We start from the raw sequence: 19,239 nt of genomic DNA on the forward strand, positions 1-19,239 counted from the left end.
GCACCCACAGTGAGCAATCCAGCCTGAGACCCGCCTCACCCACAGTGAACAGTCCAGCCTGAGACCTGCAGCACCCACAGTGAGCAGTCCAGCCTGAGACCCACAGCATCCATAGTGAGTAGTCCAGCCTGCGACCTGTAGCAGTCATAGTGGTCAATCCAGCCTGAGACCCACAGCACCCACAGTGAGCAGTCCAGCCTGAGACCCGCAGCACCCATAGTGAGCAGTCCAGCCTGTGAGCCACAGCACCCATAGTGATCAGTCCAGCCTGAGACCCACAGCACCCATAGTGAGCAGTCCAGACTGAGAACTGCAGCACCCACAGTGAGTAGTCAAGCCTGAGACCCACAGCACCCACAGTGAGCAGTCCAGCCTGAGAACTGCAGCACCCACAATGAGGAGCCCAGCCATAGCCCTGCAGAACCCACAGTGAAGACGTCCAGCCTGAGACCCACAGCACTGACTGTGAGGAGCCCAGCCTGGGACCCACAGAACCCACAGTGAGCAGTCCAGCATGAGATCCACAGCACCCACAGTGAACAGTCCAGCCTGAGTCCTGCAGCACCCACAGTGAGCAGTCCAGCCTGAGACCTGCAGCACCGACTGTGAGCAGTCCAGCCTGAGATCCACAGCACCCACAGTGAACAGTCCAGCCTGAGACTTGCAGCAGCCACAGTGAACAGTCCAGCCTGAGACACGTAGCACCCACAGTGAGGAGCCCAGCCTGAGACCTGAGGCAACCACAATGAGGAGCCCAGCCTGAGACCTGCAGAACCCACGTTGAAGACATCCAGCCTGAGATCCACAGCACCCATGGTGAGCAGTCCAGCCTGAGACCTGCAGCACCCACAGTGAGCAGTCCAGCCAGAGACCTGCAGCACCCACAGTGAACAGTCCAGCCTGAGACCTGCAGCAGCCATAGTAAACAGTCCAGCCTGAGACCTGCAGCACCCACAGTGTGCAGTGCAGCCTGAGACCCACCGCATCCACAGTGAGCATTCCAGCCTGAGACCTGCAGCACCCACAGTGTGGTGCCCAGCCTGAGACTTGCAGCACCCAGAGTGAGCAGTCAAGCCTGAGACCTGCAGCACCCACAGTGAGCAGTCCAGCCTGAGGCCCGCAGCACCCACAGTGAGCAGTCCAGCCTGAGACCTGCAGCAGCCATAGTAAACAGTCCAGACTGAGACCTGCAGCACCCTCAGTGAGAAGCCAAGCCTGAGACCCGCAGCACCCACAGTGAGGAGCCCAGCCTGAGACCCGCAGCACCCACAGAGAGCAGTCCAGACTGAGACCTGCAGCAGCCAGAGTGAGGATCCCAGACTGAGAGCTGCAGCACCCACAGTGAAAATGTCCAGCCTGAGATGCACAGCACCCATAGTGAGCAGTCCAGCCTGAGACCCACAGCACCCACAGTGAGCAGTCCAGCCTGAGACCTGCAGCACACACAGTGTGCAGTGCAGCCTGAGACCCACCGCATCCACAGTGAGCATTCCAGCCTGAGACCTGCAGCACCCACAGTGTGGTGCCCAGCCTGAGACTTGCAGCACCCAGAGTGAGCAGTCAAGCCTGAGACCTGCAGCACCCACGGTGAGCAGTCCAGCCTGAGGCCCGCAGCACCCACAGTGAACAGTCCAGCCTGAGACCTGCAGCAGCCATAGCAAACAGTCCAGACTGAGACCTGCAGCACCCACAGTGAGGATCCCAGCCTGAGACCTGCAGCACCCACAGTGAGCAGTCAAGCCTGAGACCCGCAGCACCCACAGTGAGGAGCCCAGCCTGAGACCCGCAACACCCACAGAGAGCAGTCCAGGCTGAGACCTGCAGCAGCCAGAGTGAGGATCCCAGCCTGAGAGCTGCAGCACCCACAGTGAAAATGTCCAGCCTGAGATCCACAGCACCCATAGTGAGCAGTCCAACCTGAGACCCACAGCCCCCACAGTGAGCAGTCCAGCCTGAGACCCGTAGCACCCACAGTGAGGAGCCCAGCCTGAGACCTGAGGCAACCACTGTTAGGAGCCCAGCCTGAGACCTGCAGAACCCACATTGAAGATGTCCAGCCTGAGATCCACAGCACCCATAGTGAGCAGTCCAGCCTGAGACCCGCCGCACCCACAGTGAACAGTCCACCCTGAGACCTGCAGCACCCACAGTGAGCAGTCCAGCCTGAGACCCACAGCATCCACAGTGAGTAGTCCAGCCTGCGACCTGTAGCAGTCATAGTGGTCAATCCAGCCTGAGACCCACAGCACCCACAGTGAGCAGTCCAGCCTGAGACCCGCAGCACCCATAGTGAGCAGTCCAGCCTGTGAGCCACAGCACCCATAGTGATCAGTCCAGCCTGAGACCCACAGCACCCATAATGAGCAGTCCAGACTGAGAACTGCAGCACCCACAATGAGGAGCCCAGCCTTAGCCCTGCAGAACCCACAGTGAAGACGTCCAGCCAGAGACCCACAGCACCGACTGTGAGGAGCCCAGCCTGGGACCCACAGAACCCACAGTGAGCAGTCCAGCATGAGATCAACAGCACCCACAGTGAACAGTCCAGCCTGAGTCCTGCAGCACCCACAGTGAGCAGTCCAGCCTGAGACCTGCAGCACCGACTGTGAGCAGTCCAGCCTGAGACCCACAGCACCCACATTGAACAGTCCAGCCTGAGACTTGCAGCAGCCATAGTGAGCAGTCCAGCCTGAGACACGTAGCACCCACAGTGAGGAGCCCAGCCTGAGACCTGAGGCAACCACAGTGAGGAGCCCAGCCTGAGACCTGCAGAACCCACATTGAAGACATCCACCCTGAGATCCACAGCACCCATGGTGAGCAGTCCAGCCTGAGACCTGCAGCACCCACAGTGAGCAGTCCAGCCTGAGACCAGCGGCACCCACAGTGAACAGTCCAGCCTGAGACCTGCAGCACACACAGTGTGCAGTGCAGCCTGAGACCCACCGCATCCACAGTGAGCATTCCAGCCTGAGACCTGCAGCACCCACAGTGTGGTGCCCAGCCTGAGACTTGCAGCACCCAGAGTGAGCAGTCAAGCCTGAGACCTGCAGCACCCACAGTGAGCAGTCCAGCCTGAGGCCCGCAGCACCCACAGTGAACAGTCCAGCCTGAGACCTGCAGCAGCCATAGTAAATAGTCCAGACTGAGACCTGCAGCACCCACAGTGAGGAGCCCAGCTTGAGACCCGCAGCACCCACAGAGAGCAGTCCAGACTGAGACCTGCAGCAGCCAGAGTGAGGATCCCAGCCTGAGAGCTGCAGCACCCACAGTGAAAATGTCCAGCCTGAGATCCACAGCACCCATAGTGAGCAGTCCAGCCTGAGACCCACAGCACCCACAGTGAGCAGTCCAGCCTGAGACCTGCAGCACCCACAGTGTGCAGTGCAGCCTGAGACCCACCGCATCCACAGTGAGCATTCCAGCCTGAGACCTGCAGCACCCACAGTGAGGAGCCCAGCCTGAGACCAGCAGCACCCACAGAGAGCAGTCCAGACTGAGACCTGCAGCAGCCAGAGTGTGGATCCCAGCCTGAGAGCTGCAGCACCCACAGTGAAAATGTCCAGCCTGAGATCCACAGCACCCATAGTGAGCAGTCCAGCCTGAGACCCACAGCACCCACAGTGAGCAGTCGAGCTTGAGACCCACAGCAGCCACAGTGAGCAGTCCAGCCTGAGACCCGCAGCACCCACAGTCAGCAGTCCAGCCTGTGACCTGCAGTACCCACAGTGAGCAGTCAAGCCTGAGACCTGCAGCACCCACTGTGAGGAGCCCTGCCTGAGACCTGCAGCACCCACAGTGAGGAGCCCAGCCTGAGGCCCACAGCACCCACAGTGAGGAGCCTAGCCTGAGACCCATAGCACCCACAGAGAGCAGTACAGCCTGAGACAGGCAGCACCCACAGTGAGCAGTCCAGATTGAGACCCGCAGTACCCACAATGAGGAGTCCAGCCTGAGACCTGCAGCACCCACTGTGAGCAGTCCAACCTGAGACCTACAGCACCCACAGTGAGGAGCCCAGCCTGAGACCTGCAGCACCCTCAGTGACGACGTCCAGCCTGAGACCCGTAGCACCCACAGTGAGCAGTCCAACCTGAGACCCGCAGTACCCACAGTGAGCAGTCCAGCCTGAGACACTCAGCATCCACAGTGAGGAGCCTAGCCTCAGACCTAAAGCACCCACAGTGAGCAGTCCAGCCTGAGATCCGCAGCACCCACAGTCAGCAGTCCAGCCTGAGACTTGCAGCACCCATAGTGAGCAGTCCAGCCTGAGACCTGGAGCACCCACAGTGAGCAGTCCAGCCTGAGACCCGCAGCTCCCACAGTGAACAGTCCAGCCTGAGACCCACCGCATCCACAGTGAGTAGTCCAGCCTGCGACCTGTTGCAGACCTAGTGGACAATCCAGCCTGAGACCCACAGCACCCACAGTGAGCAGTCCATCCTGAGAACCGCAGCACCCATAGTGAGCAGTCCAGCCTGAGACCTGCAGCACCCACAGTGAGCAGTCCAGCCTGAGACCCACAGCACCCATAGTGAGCAGTCCAGCCTGAGACCCGCTGCACCCACAGTGAACAGTCCAGCCTGAGACCTGCAGCACCCACAGTGAGCAGTGCAGCCTGAGACCCACCGCATCCACAGTGAGTAATCCAGCCTGCGACCTGTTGCAGACATTGTGGACAATCCAGCCTGAGACCCACAGCACTCACAGTGAGCAGTCCAGCCTGAGACCCGCAGCACCCATAGTGAGCAGTCCAGCCTGTGAGCCACAGCACCCATAGTGATCAGTCCAGCCTGAGATCCACAGCACCCATAGTGAGCAGTCCAGCCTGAGACCTGCAGCACCCACAGTAAGTAGTCAAGCCTGAGACCCACAGCACCACAGTGAGCAGTCCAGCCTGAGAACTGCAGCACCCACAATGAGGAGCCCAGCCTTAGACCTGCAGAACCCACAGTGAAGACGTCCAGCCTGAGAACCACAGCACCGACTGTGAGGAGCCCAGCCTGGGACCCACAGAACCCACAGTGAGCAGTCCAGCATGAGATCAACAGCACCCACAGTGAACAGTCCAGCCTGAGTCCTGCAGCACTCACAGTGAGCAGTCCAGCCTGAGACCTGCAGCACCGACTGTGAGCAGTCCAGCCTGAGACCCACCGCATCCACAGTGAGTAATCCAGCCTGCGACCTGTTGCAGACATTGTGGACAATCCAGCCTGAGACCCACAGCACTCACAGTGAGCAGTCCAGCCTGAGACCCGCAGCACCCATAGTGAGCAGTCCAGCCTGTGAGCCACAGCACCCATAGTGATCAGTCCAGCCTGAGATCCACAGCACCCATAGTGAGCAGTCCAGCCTGAGACCTGCAGCACCCACAGTAAGTAGTCAAGCCTGAGACCCACAGCACCACAGTGAGCAGTCCAGCCTGAGAACTGCAGCACCCACAATGAGGAGCCCAGCCTTAGACCTGCAGAACCCACAGTGAAGACGTCCAGCCTGAGAACCACAGCACCGACTGTGAGGAGCCCAGCCTGGGACCCACAGAACCCACAGTGAGCAGTCCAGCATGAGATCAACAGCACCCACAGTGAACAGTCCAGCCTGAGTCCTGCAGCACTCACAGTGAGCAGTCCAGCCTGAGACCTGCAGCACCGACTGTGAGCAGTCCAGCCTGAGACCCACAGCACCCACAGTGAACAGTCCAGCCTGAGACTTGCAGCAGCCACAGTGAGCAGTCCAGCCTGAGACCCACAGCACCCATAGTGAGCAGTCCAGCCTTAGACCCGCAGCACCCACAGTGAACAGTGAAGCCTGAGACCTGCAGCACCCACAGTGAGCATTGCAGCCTGAGACCCACCGCATCCACAGTGAGTAGTCCAGCCTGCGACCTGTTGCAGACATAGTGGACAATCCAGCCTGAGACCCACAGCACCCACAGTGAGCAGTCCAGCCTGAGACCCGCTGCACCAATAGTGAGCAGTCCAGCCTGTGAACCAAAGCACCCATAGTGATCAGTCCAGCCTGAGACCCACAGCACCCATAGTGAGCAGTCCATCCTGAGACCTGCAGCACCCACAGTGAGTAGTCAAGCCTGAGACCCACAGCACCCACAGTGAGCAGTCCAGCCTGAGTCCCGCAGCAGCCACAATGAGGAGCCCAGCCTGAGACCTGCAGCACCCACAGTGAAGACGTCCAGCCTGAGAACCACAGCACCGACTGTGAGGAGCCCAGCCTGGGACCCACAGCACCCTCAGTGAGCAGTCCAGCATGAGTTCCACAGCAACCAGAGTGAAGAGCCCAGTCTGAGACCCACAGCACCCATAGTGAGCAGTCCAGCATGAGACCCACAGCACTCACAGTGAGCAGTCCAGCCTGAGAACCACAGCACCCACAGTGAGCAGTCCAGCCTGAGACCCAAAGCACCGACAGTGAGGAGCCCAGCCTGAGACCCGCAGCACCGACTGTGAGCAGTCCAGCCTGAGACCCACAGCACCCACAGTGAGCAGTCCCGCCGGAGATCTGCAGCAGCCACAGTGAGCAGTCCAGCCTGAGACACGTAGCACCCACAGTGAGGAGCCCAGCCTGAGGCCTGAGGCAACCACAGTGAGGAGCCCAGCCTGAGACCTGCAGAACCCACATTGAAGACATCCAGCCTGAGATCCACAGCACCCATAGTGAGCAGTCCAGCCTGAGACCCGCCGCACCCACAGTGAACAGTCCAGCCTGAGACCTGCAGCACCCACAGTGTGCAGTGCAGCCTGAGGCCCACCGCATCCACAGTGAGCATTCCAGCCTGAGACCTGCAGCACCCACAGTGTGGTGCCCAGCCTGAGACCTGCAGCTCCCACAGTGAGGAGCCCAGCCTGAGGCCCACAGCACCCACAGTGAGGAGCCTAGCCTGAGATCCATAGCACCCACAGAGAGCTGTACAGCCTGAGACAGGCAGCACCCACAGTGAGCAGTCCAGATTGAGACCCGCAGCACCCACAGTGAGGAGCCCAGCCTGAGACCTGCAGCACCCACTGTGAGCAGTCCAGCCTGAGACCTACAGCACCCACAGTGAGGAGCCCAGCCTGAGACCTGCAGCACCCTCAGTGACGACGTCCAGCCTGAGACCCGTAGCACCCACAGTGAGCAGTCCAACCTGAGACCCGCAGTACCCACAGTGAGCAGTCCAGCCTGAGACACTCAGCATCCACAGCGAGGAGCCTAGCCTCAGACCTAAAGCACCCACAGTGAGCAGTCCAGCCTGAGACCCGCAGTACCCACAGTCAGCAGTCCAGCCTGAGACTTGCAGCACCCATAGTGAGCAGTCCAGCCTGAGACCTGCAGCACCCACAGTGAGCAGTCCAGCCTGAGACCCGCAGCACCCACAGTGAACAGTCCAGCCTGAGACCCACCGCATCCACAGTGAACAGTCCAGCCTGAGACCTGCAGCACCCACAGTGAGCAGTGCAGCCTGAGACCCACCGCATCCACAGTGAGTAATCCAGCCTGCGACCTGTTGCAGACATTGTGGACAATCCAGCCTGAGACCCACAGCACTCACAGTGAGCAGTCCAGCCTGAGACCCGCAGCACCCACAGTGAGCAGTCCAGCCTGAGAGCCACAGCACCCATAGTGATCAGTCCAGCCTGAGATCCACAGCACCCATAGTGAGCAGACCAGCCTGAGACCTGCAGCACCCACAGTAAGTAGTCAAGCCTGAGACCCACAGCACCACAGTGAGCAGTCCAGCCTGAGAACTGCAGCACCCACAATGAGGAGCCCAGCCTTAGACCTGCAGAACCCACAGTGAAGACGTCCAGCCTGAGAACCACAGCACCGACTGTGAGGAGCCCAGCCTGGGACCCACAGAACCCACAGTGAGCAGTCCAGCATGAGATCAACAGCACCCACAGTGAGCAGTCCAGCCTGAGACCTGCAGCACCGACTATGAGCAGTCCAGCCTGAGACCCACAGCACCCACAGTGAACAGTCCAGCCTGAGACTTGCAGCAGCCACAGTGAGCAGTCCAGCCTGAGACCCACAGCACCCATAGTGAGCAGTCCAGCCTGAGACCCGCCGCACCCACAGTGAACAGTCCAGCCTGAGACCTGCAGCACTCACAGTGAGCAGTGCAGCCTGAGACCCACCGCATCCACAGTGAGTAGTCCAGCCTGCGACCTGTTGCAGACATAGTGGACAATCCAGCCTGAGACCCACAGCACCCACAGTGAGCAGTCCAGCCTGAGACCCGCTGCACCAATAGTGAGCAGTCCAGCCTGTGAACCAAAGCACCCATAGTGATCAGTCCAACCTGAGACCCACAGCACCCATAGTGAGCAGTCCATCCTGAGACCTGCAGCACCCACAGTGAGTAGTCAAGCCTGAGACCCACAGCACCCACAGTGAGCAGTCCAGCCTGAGTCCCGCAGCAGCCACAATGAGGAGCCCAGCCTGAGACCTGCAGCACCCACAGTGAAGACGTCCAGCCTGAGAACCACAGCACCGACTGTGAGGAGCCCAGCCTGGGACCCACAGCACCCTCAGTGAGCAGTCCAGCATGAGTTCCACAGCAACCAGAGTGAAGAGCCCAGTCTGAGACCCACAGCACCCATAGTGAGCAGTCCAGCATGAGACCCACAGCACTCACAGTGAGCAGTCCAGCCTGAGAACCACAGCACCCACAGTGAGCAGTCCAGCCTGAGACCCAAAGCACCGACAGTGAGGAGCCCAGCCTGAGACCCGCAGCACCGACTGTGAGCAGTCCAGCCTGAGACCCACAGCACCCACAGTGAGCAGTCCCGCCGGAGACCTGCAGCAGCCACAGTGAGCAGTCCAGCCTGAGACACGTAGCACCCACAGTGAGGAGCCCAGCCTGAGGCCTGAGGCAACCACAGTGAGGAGCCCAGCCTGAGACCTGCAGAACCCACATTGAAGACATCCAGCCTGAGATCCACAGCACCCATAGTGAGCAGTCCAGCCTGAGACCCGCCGCACCCACGGTGAACAGTCCAGCCTGAGACCTGCAGCACCCACAGTGTGCAGTGCAGCCTGAGGCCCACCGCATCCACAGTGAGCATTCCAGCCTGAGACCTGCAGCACCCACAGTGTGGTGCCCAGCCTGAGACCTGCAGCTCCCACAGTGAGGAGCCCAGCCTGAGGCCCACAGCACCCACAGTGAGGAGCCTAGCCTGAGACCCATAGCACCCACAGAGAGCAGTACAGCCTGAGACAGGCAGCACCCACAGTGAGCAGTCCAGATTGAGACCCGCAGCACCCACAGTGAGGAGCCCAGCCTGAGACCTGCAGCACCCACTGTGAGCAGTCCAGCCTGAGACCTACAGCACCCACAGTGAGGAGCCCAGCCTGAGACCTGCAGCACCCTCAGTGACGACGTCCAGCCTGAGACCCGCAATACCCACAGTGAGCAGTCCAGCCTGAGACACTCAGCATCCACAGCGAGGAGCCTAGCCTCAGACCTAAAGCACCCACAGTGAGCAGTCCAGCCTGAGACCCGCAGCACCCACAGTCAGCAGTCCAGCCTGAGACTTGCAGCACCCATAGTGAGCAGTCCAGCCTGAGACCTGCAGCACCCACAGTGAGCAGTCCAGCCTGAGACCCGCAGCACCCACAGTGAACAGTCCAGCCTGAGACCCACCGCATCCACAGTGAGTAGTCCAGCCTGCGACCTGTAGCAGACCTAGTGGACAATCCAGCCTGAGACCCACAGCACCCACAGTGAGCAGTCCAGCCTGAGAACCGCAGCACCCATAGTGAGCAGTCCAGCCTGTGAGCCACAGGACCCATAGTGATCAGTCCAGCCTGAGACCCACGGTACCCATAGTGAGCCGTCCAGCCTGAGACCTGCAGCTCCCACAGTGAGTAGTCAAGCCTGAGACCCATAGCACACACAGTGAGCAGTCCAGCCTGAGACCCACAGCACCCACAATGAGGAGCCCAGCCTGAGACCCGCAGCACCCACAGAGAGCAGTCCAGACTGAGACCTGCAGCAGCCAGAGTGAGGATCCCAGCCTGAGAGCTGCAGCACCCACAGTGAAAATGTCCAGCCTGAGATCCACAGCACCCATAGTGAGCATTCCAGCCTGAGACCCACAGCACCCACAGTGAGCAGTCCAGCCTGAGACCCACAGCAGCCACAGTGAGCAGTCCAGCCTGAGATCCACAGCACCCATAGTGAGCAGTCCAGCCTGACACCCACAGCACCCACAGTGAGCAGTCCAGCCTGAGACCCACAGCAGCCACAGTGAGCAGTCCAGCCTGAGACCCGCAGCACCCGTGTCAGCAGTCCAGCCTGTGACCTGCAGCACCCACAGTGAGCAGTCAAGCCTGAGACCTGCAGCACCCACTGTGAGGAGCCCAGCCTGAGACCTGCAGCACCCACAGTGAGGAGCCCAGCCTGAGGCCCACAGCACCCACAGTGAGGAGCCTAGCCTGAGACCCATAGCACCCACAGAGAGCAGTACAGCCTGAGACAGGCAGCACCCACAGTGAGCAGTCCAGATTGAGACCCGCAGCACCCACAGTGAGGAGCCCAGCCTGAGACCTGCAGCACCCACTGTGAGCAGTCCAGCCTGAGACCTACAGCACCCACAGTGAGGAGCCCAGCCTGAGACCTGCAGCACCCTCAGTGACGACGTCCAGCCTGAGACCCGTAGCACCCACAGTGAGCAGTCCAGCCTGAGACACTCAGCATCCACAGTGAGGAGCCTAGCCTGAGACCTAAAGCACCCACAGTGAGCAGTCCAGCCTGAGACCCGCAGCACCCACAGTGAGCAATCCAGCCTGAGACTTGCAGCACCCATAGTGAGCAGTCCAGCCTGAGACCTGCAGCACCCACAGTGAGCAGTCCAGCCTGAGACCCGCAGCACCCACAGTGAACAGTCCAGCCTGAGACCCATCGCATCCACAGTGAGTAGTCCAGCCTGCGACCTGTAGCAGACCTAGTGGACAATCCAGCCTGAGACCCACAGCACCCACAGTGAGCAGTCCAGCCTGAGAACCGCAGCACCCATAGTGAGCAGTCCAGCCTGTGAGCCACAGGACCCATAGTGATCAGTCCAGCCTGAGACCCACGGCACCCATAGTGAGCCGTCCAGCCTGAGACCTGCAGCACCCACATTGAGTAGTCAAGCCTGAGACCCACAGCACGCACTGTGAGCAGTCCAGCCTGAGACCCACAGCACCTACAATGAGGAGCCCAGCCTGAGACCTGCAGCACCCACAGTGAAGACGTCCAGCCTGAGACACACAGCACCGACTGTGAGGAGCCCAGTCTGGGACCCACAGCACCCATAGTGAGCAGTCCAGCATGAGACCCACAGCACCCACAGTGAACAGTCCAGCCTGAGTCCCACAGCACCCATAGTGAGCAGTCCAGCCTGAGACCTGCAGCACCCACAGTGAGCAGTCCAGCCTGAGACCCACATTTCCCATAGTGAGCAGTCCAGCCTGAGACCCACCGCACCCACAGTGAACAGTCCAACCTGAGACCTGCAGCACCCACAGTGAGCAGTGCAGCCTGAGACCCACCGCATCCTCAGTGAGTAGTCCAGCCAGCGACCTGTTGCAGACATTGTGGACAATCCAGCCTGAGACCCACAGCACCCACAGTGAGCAGTCCAGCCTGAGACCCGCAGCACCCATAGTAAGCAGTCCAGCCTGTGAACCAAAGCACCCATAGTGATCAGTCCAGCCTGAGACCCACAGCACCAATAGTGAGCAGTCCAGCCTGAGACCTGCAGCACCCACAGTGAGTAGTCAAGCCTGAGACCCATAGCACCCACAGTGAGCAGTCCAGCCTGAGTCCCGCAGCACCCACAATGAGGAGCCCAGCCTGAGACCTGCAGCACCCACAGTGAAGACGTCCAGCCTGAGAACCACAGCACCGACTGTGAGGAGCCCAGCCTGGGACCCACAGCACCCTCAGTGAGCAGTCCAGCATGAGTTCCACAGCAACCAGAATGAAGAGCCCAGTGTGAGACCCACAGCACCCATAGTGAGCAGTCCAGCATGAGACCCACAGCACCCACAGTGAACAGTCCAGCCTGAGACCCACAGCACCCACAGTGAGCAGTCCAGCCTGAGACCCGCAGCACCGACTGTGAGCAGTCCAGCCTGAGACCCACAGCACCCACAGTGAACAGTCCAGCCTGAGACCTGCAGCAGCCACAGTGAGCAGTCCAGCCTGAGACACGTAGCACCGACAGTGAGGAGCCCTGCCTGATGCCTGAGGCAACCACAGTGAGGAGCCCAGCCTGAGACCTGCAGAACCCACAGTGAAGACATCCAGCCTGAGATCCACAGCACCCATAGTGAGCGGTCCAGCCTGAGACCCGCCGCACCCACAGTGAACAGTCCAGCCTGAGACCTGCAGCACCCACAGTGTGCAGTGCAGCCTGAGGCCCGCAGCACCCACAGTGAACAGTCCAGCCTGAGACCTGCAGCAGCCACAGTGAACAGTCCAAACTGAGACCTGCAGCACCCACAGTGAGGAGCCCAGCCTGAGACCTGCAGCACCCACAGTGAGCAGTCAAGCCTGAGACCCGCAGCACCCACAGTGAGGAGCCCAGCCTGAGACCCGCAGCACCCACAGAGAGCAGTCCAGACTGAGACCTGCAGCAGCCAGAGTGAGGATCCCAGCCTGAGACCTGCAGCACCCATAGTGAAAATGTCCAGCCTGAGACCCACAGCACCCACAGTGAGCAGTCCAGACTGAGACCCACAGCACCCACAGTGAGCAGTCCAGCCTGAGACCCGCAGCACCCACAATGTGTAGCCCAGCCTGAGACCTGCAGCACCCACAGTGAAGACGTCCAGCCTGAGACCCACAGCACCGACTGTGAGGAGCCCAGCATGCGTTCGACAGCAACCAGAGTGAAGAGCCCAGCCTGAGACCCACAGCACCCATTGTGAGCAGTCCAGCATGAGACCCACAGCACCCACAGTGAGCAGTCCAGCCTGAGACCTGCAGCACCCACAGTGAGGAGCCCAGCCTGAGACCCGCAGCACCCACAGAGAGCAGTCCAGCCTGAGACCTGCAGCAGCCAGAGTGAGGATCCCAGCCTGAGACCTGCAGCACCCACAGTGAAAATGTCCAGCCTGAGATCCACAGCACCCATAGCGAGCAGTCCAGCCTGAGACCCACAGCCCCCACAGTGAGCAGTCCAGCCTGAGACCCGTAGCACCCACAGTGAGGAGCCCAGCCTGAGACCTGAGGCAACCACCGTTAGGAGCCCAGCCTGAGACCTGCAGAACCCACATTGAAGATGTCCAGAATGAGATCCACAGCACCCATAGTGAGCAGTCCAGCCTGAGACCTGCAGCACCCACAGTGAGCAGTCCAGCCTGAGTCCCGCCGCACCCACAGTGAACAGTCCAGCCTGAGACCTGCAGCACCCACAGTGAGCAGTCCAGCCTGAGACCCACAGCATCCACAGTGAGTAGTCCAGCCTGCGACCTGTAGCAGTCATATTGGTCAATCCAGCCTGAGACTCACAGCACCCACAGTGAGCAGTCCAGCCTGAGACCCGCAGCACCCATAGTGAGCAGTCCAGCCTGTGAGCCACAGCACCCATAGTGATCAGTCCCACTGAGACCCACAGCACCCGTAGTGAGCAGTCCAGACTGAGAACTGCAGCACCCACAATGAGGAGCCCAGCCTTAGCCCTGCAGAACCCACAGTGAAGACGTCCAGCCTGAGACCCACAGCACCGACTGTGAGGAGCCCAGCCTGGGACCCACAGAACCCACAGTGAGCAGTCCAGTATGAGATCAACAGCACCCACAGTGAACAGTCCAGCCTGAGTCCTGCAGCACCCACAGTGAGCAGTCCAGCCTGAGACCTGCAGCACCGACTGTGAGCAGTCCAGCCTGAGACCCACAGCACCCACAGTGAACAGTCCAGCCTGAGACTTGCAGCAGCCACAGTGAGCAGTCCAGCCTGAGACACATAGCACCCACAGTGAGGAGCCCAGCCTGAGACCTGAGGCAACCACAGTGAGGAGCCCAGCCTGAGACCTGCAGAACCCCACGTTGAAGACATCCACCCTGAGATCCACAGCACCCATGGTGAGCAGTCCAGCCTGAGACCTGCAGCACCCACAGTGAGCAGTCCAGCCTGAGACCAGCGGCACCCACAGTGAACAGTCCAGCCTGAGACCTGCAGCACCCACAGTGTGCAGTGCAGCCTGAGACCCACCGCATCCACAGTGAGCATTCCAGCCTGAGACCTGCAGCACCCACAGTGTGGTGCCCAGCCTGAGACTTGCAGCACCCAGAGTGAGCAGTCAAGCCTGAGACCTGCAGCACCCACAGTGAGCAGTCCAGCCTGAGGCCCGCAGCACCCACAGTGAACAGTCCAGCCTGAGACCTGCAGCACCCACAGTGAGGAGCCCAGCCTGAGACCCGCAGCACCCACAGAGAGCAGTCCAGACTGAGACCTGCAGCAGCCAGAGTGAGGATCCCAGCCTGAGAGCTGCAGCACCCACAGTGAAAATGTCCAGCCTGAGATCCACAGCACCCATAGTGAGCAGTCCAGCCTGAGACCCACAGCACCCACAGTGAGCAGTACAGCCTGAGACCTGCAGCACCCACAGTGTGCAGTGCAGCCTGAGACCCACCGCATCCACAGTGAGCATTCCAGCCTGAGACCTGCAGCACCCACAGTGAGGAACCCAGCCTGAGACCCGCAGCACCCACAGAGAGCAGTCCAGACTGAGACCTGCAGCAGCCAGAGTGAGGATCCCAGCCTGAGAGCTGCAGCACCCACAGTGAAAATGTCCAGCCTGAGATCCACAGCACCCATAGTGAGCAGTCCAGCCTGAGACCCACAGCACCCACAGTGAGCAGTCCAGCCTGAGACCCACAGCAGCCACAGTGAGCAGTCCAGCCTGAGACCCGCAGCACCCACAGTCAGCAGTCCAGCCTGTGACCTGCAGCACCCACGGTGAGCAGTCAAGCCTGAGACCTGCAGCACCCACTGTGAGGAGCCCTGCCTGAGACCTGCAGCACCCACAGTGAGGAGCCTAGCCTCAGACCTAAAGCACCCACAGTGAGCAGTCCAGCCTGAGATCCGCAGCACCCACAGTCAGCAGTCCAGCCTGAGACTTGCAGCACCCATAGTGAGCAGTCCAGCCTGAGACCTGCAGCACCCACAGTGAGCAGTCCAGCCTGAGACCCGCAGCACCCACAGTGAACAGTCCAGCCTGAGACCCACCGCATCCACAGTGAGTAGTCCAGCCTGCGACCTGTTGCAGACCTAGTGGACAATCCAGCCTGAGACCCACAGCACCCACAGTGAGCAGTCCATCCTGAGAACCGCAGCACCCATAGTGAGCAGTCCAGCCTGTGAGCCACAGGACCCATAGTGATCAGTCCAGCCTTAGACCCACGGCACCCATAGTGAGCCGTCCAGCCTGAGATCCGCAGCACCCACAATGAGGAGCCCAGCCTGAGACCTGCAGCACCCACAGTGAAGACGTCCAGCCTGAGACCCACAGCACCGACTGTGAGGAGCCCAGTCTGAGACCCACAGCACCCATAGTGAGCAGTCCAGCATGAGACCCACAGCACCAATAGTGAACAGTCCAGCCTGAGTCCCACAGCACCCATAGTGAGCAGTCCAGCCTGAGACCTGCAGCACCCACAGTGAGCAGTCCAGCCTGAGACCCACAGCACCCATAGTGAGCAGTCCAGCCTGAGACCCGCTGCACCCACAGTGAACAGTCCAGCCTGAGACCTGCAGCACCCACAGTGAGCAGTGCAGCCTGAGACCCACCGCATCCACAGTGAGTAATCCAGCCTGCGACCTGTTGCAGACATTGTGGACAATCCAGCCTGAGACCCACAGCACCCACAGTGAGCAGTCCAGCCTGAGAACCGCAGCACCCATAGTGAGCAGTCCAGCCTGTGAGCCACAGCACCCATAGTGATCAGTCCAGCCTGAGACCCACAGCACCCATAGTGACCAGTCCAGCCTGAGACCTGCAGCACCCACAGTAAGTAGTCAAGCCTGAGACCCACAGCACCCACAGTGAGCAGTCCAGCCCGAGACCCGCTGCACCCATAGTGAGCAGTCCAGCCTGTGAACCAAAGCACCCATAGTGATCAGTCCAGCCTGAGACCCACAGCACCCATAGTGAGCAGTCCATCCTGAGACCTGCAGCACCCACAGTGAGTAGTCAAGCCTGAGACCCACAGCACCCACAGTGAGCAGTCCAGCCTGAGTCCCGCAGCACCCACAATGAGGAGCCCAGCCTGAGACCTGCAGCACCCACAGTGAAGACGTCCAGCCTGAGAACCACAGCACCGACTGTGAGGAGCCCAGCCTGGGACCCACAGCACCCTCAGTGAGCAGTCCAGCATGAGTTCCACAGCAACCAGAGTGAAGAGCCCAGTCTGAGACCCACAGCACCCATAGTGAGCAGTCCAGCATGAGACCCACAGCACTCACAGTGAGCAGTCCAGCCTGAGACCCACAGCACCCACAGTGAGGAGCCCAGCCTGAGACCTGCAGCACCCACTGTGAGCAGTCCAGCCTGAGACCTACAGCACCCACTGTGAGGAGCCCTGCCTGAGACCTGCAGCACCCACAGTGAGGAGCCCAGCCTGAGGCCCACAGCACCCACAGTGAGGAGCCTAGCCTGAGACCCATAGCACCCACAGAGATCAGTACAGCCTGAGACAGGCAGCACCCACAGTGAGCAGTCCAGATTGAGACCCGCAGTACCCACAGTGAGGAGCCCAGCCTGAGACCTGCAGCACCCACTGTGAGCAGTCCAGCCTGAGACCTACAGCACCCACAGTGAGGAGCCCAGCCTGAGACCTGCAGCACCCTCAGTGACGACGTCCAGCCTGTGACCCGTAGCACCCACAGTGAGCAGTCCAACCTGAGACCGGCAGTACCCACAGTGAGCAGTCCAGCCTGAGACACTCAGCATCCACAGTGAGGAGCTTAGCCTCAGACCTAAAGCACCCACAGTGAGCAGTCCAGCCTGAGATCCGCAGCACCCACAGTCAGCAGTCCAGCCTGAGACTTGCAGCACCCATAGTGAGCAGTCCAGCCTGAGACCTGGAGCACCCACAGTGAGCAGTCCAGCCTGAGACCCGCAGCACCCACAGTGAACAGTCCAGCCTGAGACCCACCGCATCCACAGTGAGTAGTCCAGCCTGCGACCTGTTGCAGACCTAGTGGACAATCCAGCCTGAGACCCACAGCACCCACAGTGAGCAGTCCATCCTGAGAACCGCAGCACCCATAGTGAGCAGTCCAGCCTGTGAGCCACAGGTCCCATAGTGATCAGTCCAGCCTGAGACCCACGGCACCCATAGTGAGCCGTCCAGCCTGAGATACGCAGCACCCACAATGAGGAGCCCAGCCTGAGACCTGCAGCACCCACAGTGAAGACGTCCAGCCTGAGACCCACAGCACCGACTGTGAGGAGCCCAGTCTGGGACCCACAGCACCCATAGTGAGCAGTCCAGCATGAGACCCACAGCACCCACAGTGAACAGTCCAGCCTGAGTCCCACAGCACCCATAGTGAGCAGTCCAGCCTGAGACCTGCAGCACCCACAGTGAGCAGTCCAGCCTGAGACCTGGAGCACCCATAGTGAGCAGTCCAGCCTGAGACCCGCTGCACCCACAGTGAACAGTCCAGCCTGAGACCTGCAGCACCCACAGTGAGCAGTGCAGCCTGAGACCCACCGCATCCACAGTGAGTAGTCCAGCCTGCGACCTGTTGCAGACATTGTGGACAATCCAGCCTGAGACCCCACAGCACCCACAGTGAGCAGTCCAGCCTGAGACCCGCAGCACCCATAGTGAGCAGTCCAGCCTGTGAGCCACAGCACCCATAGTGATCACTCCAGCCTGAGACCCACAGCACCCATAGTGAGCAGTCCAGCCTGAGACCTGCAGCACCCACAGTAAGTAGTCAAGCCTGTGACCCACAGCACCACAGTGAGCAGTCCAGCCTGAGAACTGCAGCACCCACAATGAGGAGCCCAGCCTTAGACCTGCAGAACCCACAGTGAAGACGTCCAGCCTGAGACCCACAGCACCGACTGTGAGGAGCCCAGCCTGGGACCCACAGAACCCACAGTGAGCAGTCCAGCATGAGATCAACAGCACGCACAGTTAACAGTCCAGCCTGAGTCCTGCAGCACCCACAGTGAGCAGTCCAGCCTGAGACCTGCAGCACCGACTGTGAGCAGTCCAGCCTGAGACCCACAGCACCCACAGTGAACAGTCCAGCCTGAGACTTGCAGCAGCCACAGTGAGCAGTCCAGCCTGAGACCCACAGCACCCATAGTGAGCAGTCCAGCCTGAGACCCGCCGCACCCACAGTGAACAGTCCAGCCTGAGACCTGCAGCACCCACATTGAGCAGTGCAGCCTGAGACCCACCGCATCCACAGTGAGTAGTCCAGCCTGCGACCTGTTGCAGACATAGTGGACAATCCAGCCTGAGACCCACAGCACCCACAGTGAGCAGTCCAGCCTGAGCTTCGCTGCACCCATAGTGAGCAGTCCAGCCTGTGAACCAAAGCACCCATAGTGATCAGTCCAGCCTGAGACCCACAGCACCCATAGTGAGCAGTCCATCCTGAGACCTGCAGCACCCACAGTGAGTAGTCAAGCCTGAGACCCACAGCACCCACAGTGAGCAGTCCAGCCTGAGTCCCGCAGCACCCACAATGAGGAGCCCAGCCGGAGACCTGCAGCACCCACAGTGAAGACGTCCAGCCTGAGAACCACAGCACCGACTGTGAGGAGCCCAGCCTGGGACCCACAGCACCCTCAGTGAGCAGTCCAGCATGAGTTCCACAGCAACCAGAGTGAAGAGCCCAGTCTGAGACCCACAGCACCCATAGTGAGCAGTCCAGCATGATTCCCACAGCACCCCCAGTGAACAGTCCAGCCTGAGACCCACAGCACCCACAGTGAGCAGTCTAGCCTGAGACCCAAAGCACCGACTGTGAGGAGCCCAGCCTGAGACCTACAGCACCCACAGTGAGGAGCCCAGCCTGAGACCTGCAGCACCCTCAGTGACGACGTCCAGCCTGAGACCCGTAGCACCCACAGTGAGCAGTCCAACCTGAGACCCGCAGTACCCACAGTGAGCAGTCCAGCCTGAGACACTCAGCATCCACAGTGAGGAGCCTAGCCTCAGACCTAAAGCACCCACAGTGAGCAGTCCAGCCTGAGACCCGCAGCACCCACAGTCAGCAGTCCAGCC

Source organism: Carcharodon carcharias, chromosome 10 (assembly GCF_017639515.1).
Source record: "Carcharodon carcharias isolate sCarCar2 chromosome 10, sCarCar2.pri, whole genome shotgun sequence".
Lineage (NCBI taxonomy): Eukaryota > Metazoa > Chordata > Chondrichthyes > Lamniformes > Lamnidae > Carcharodon > Carcharodon carcharias.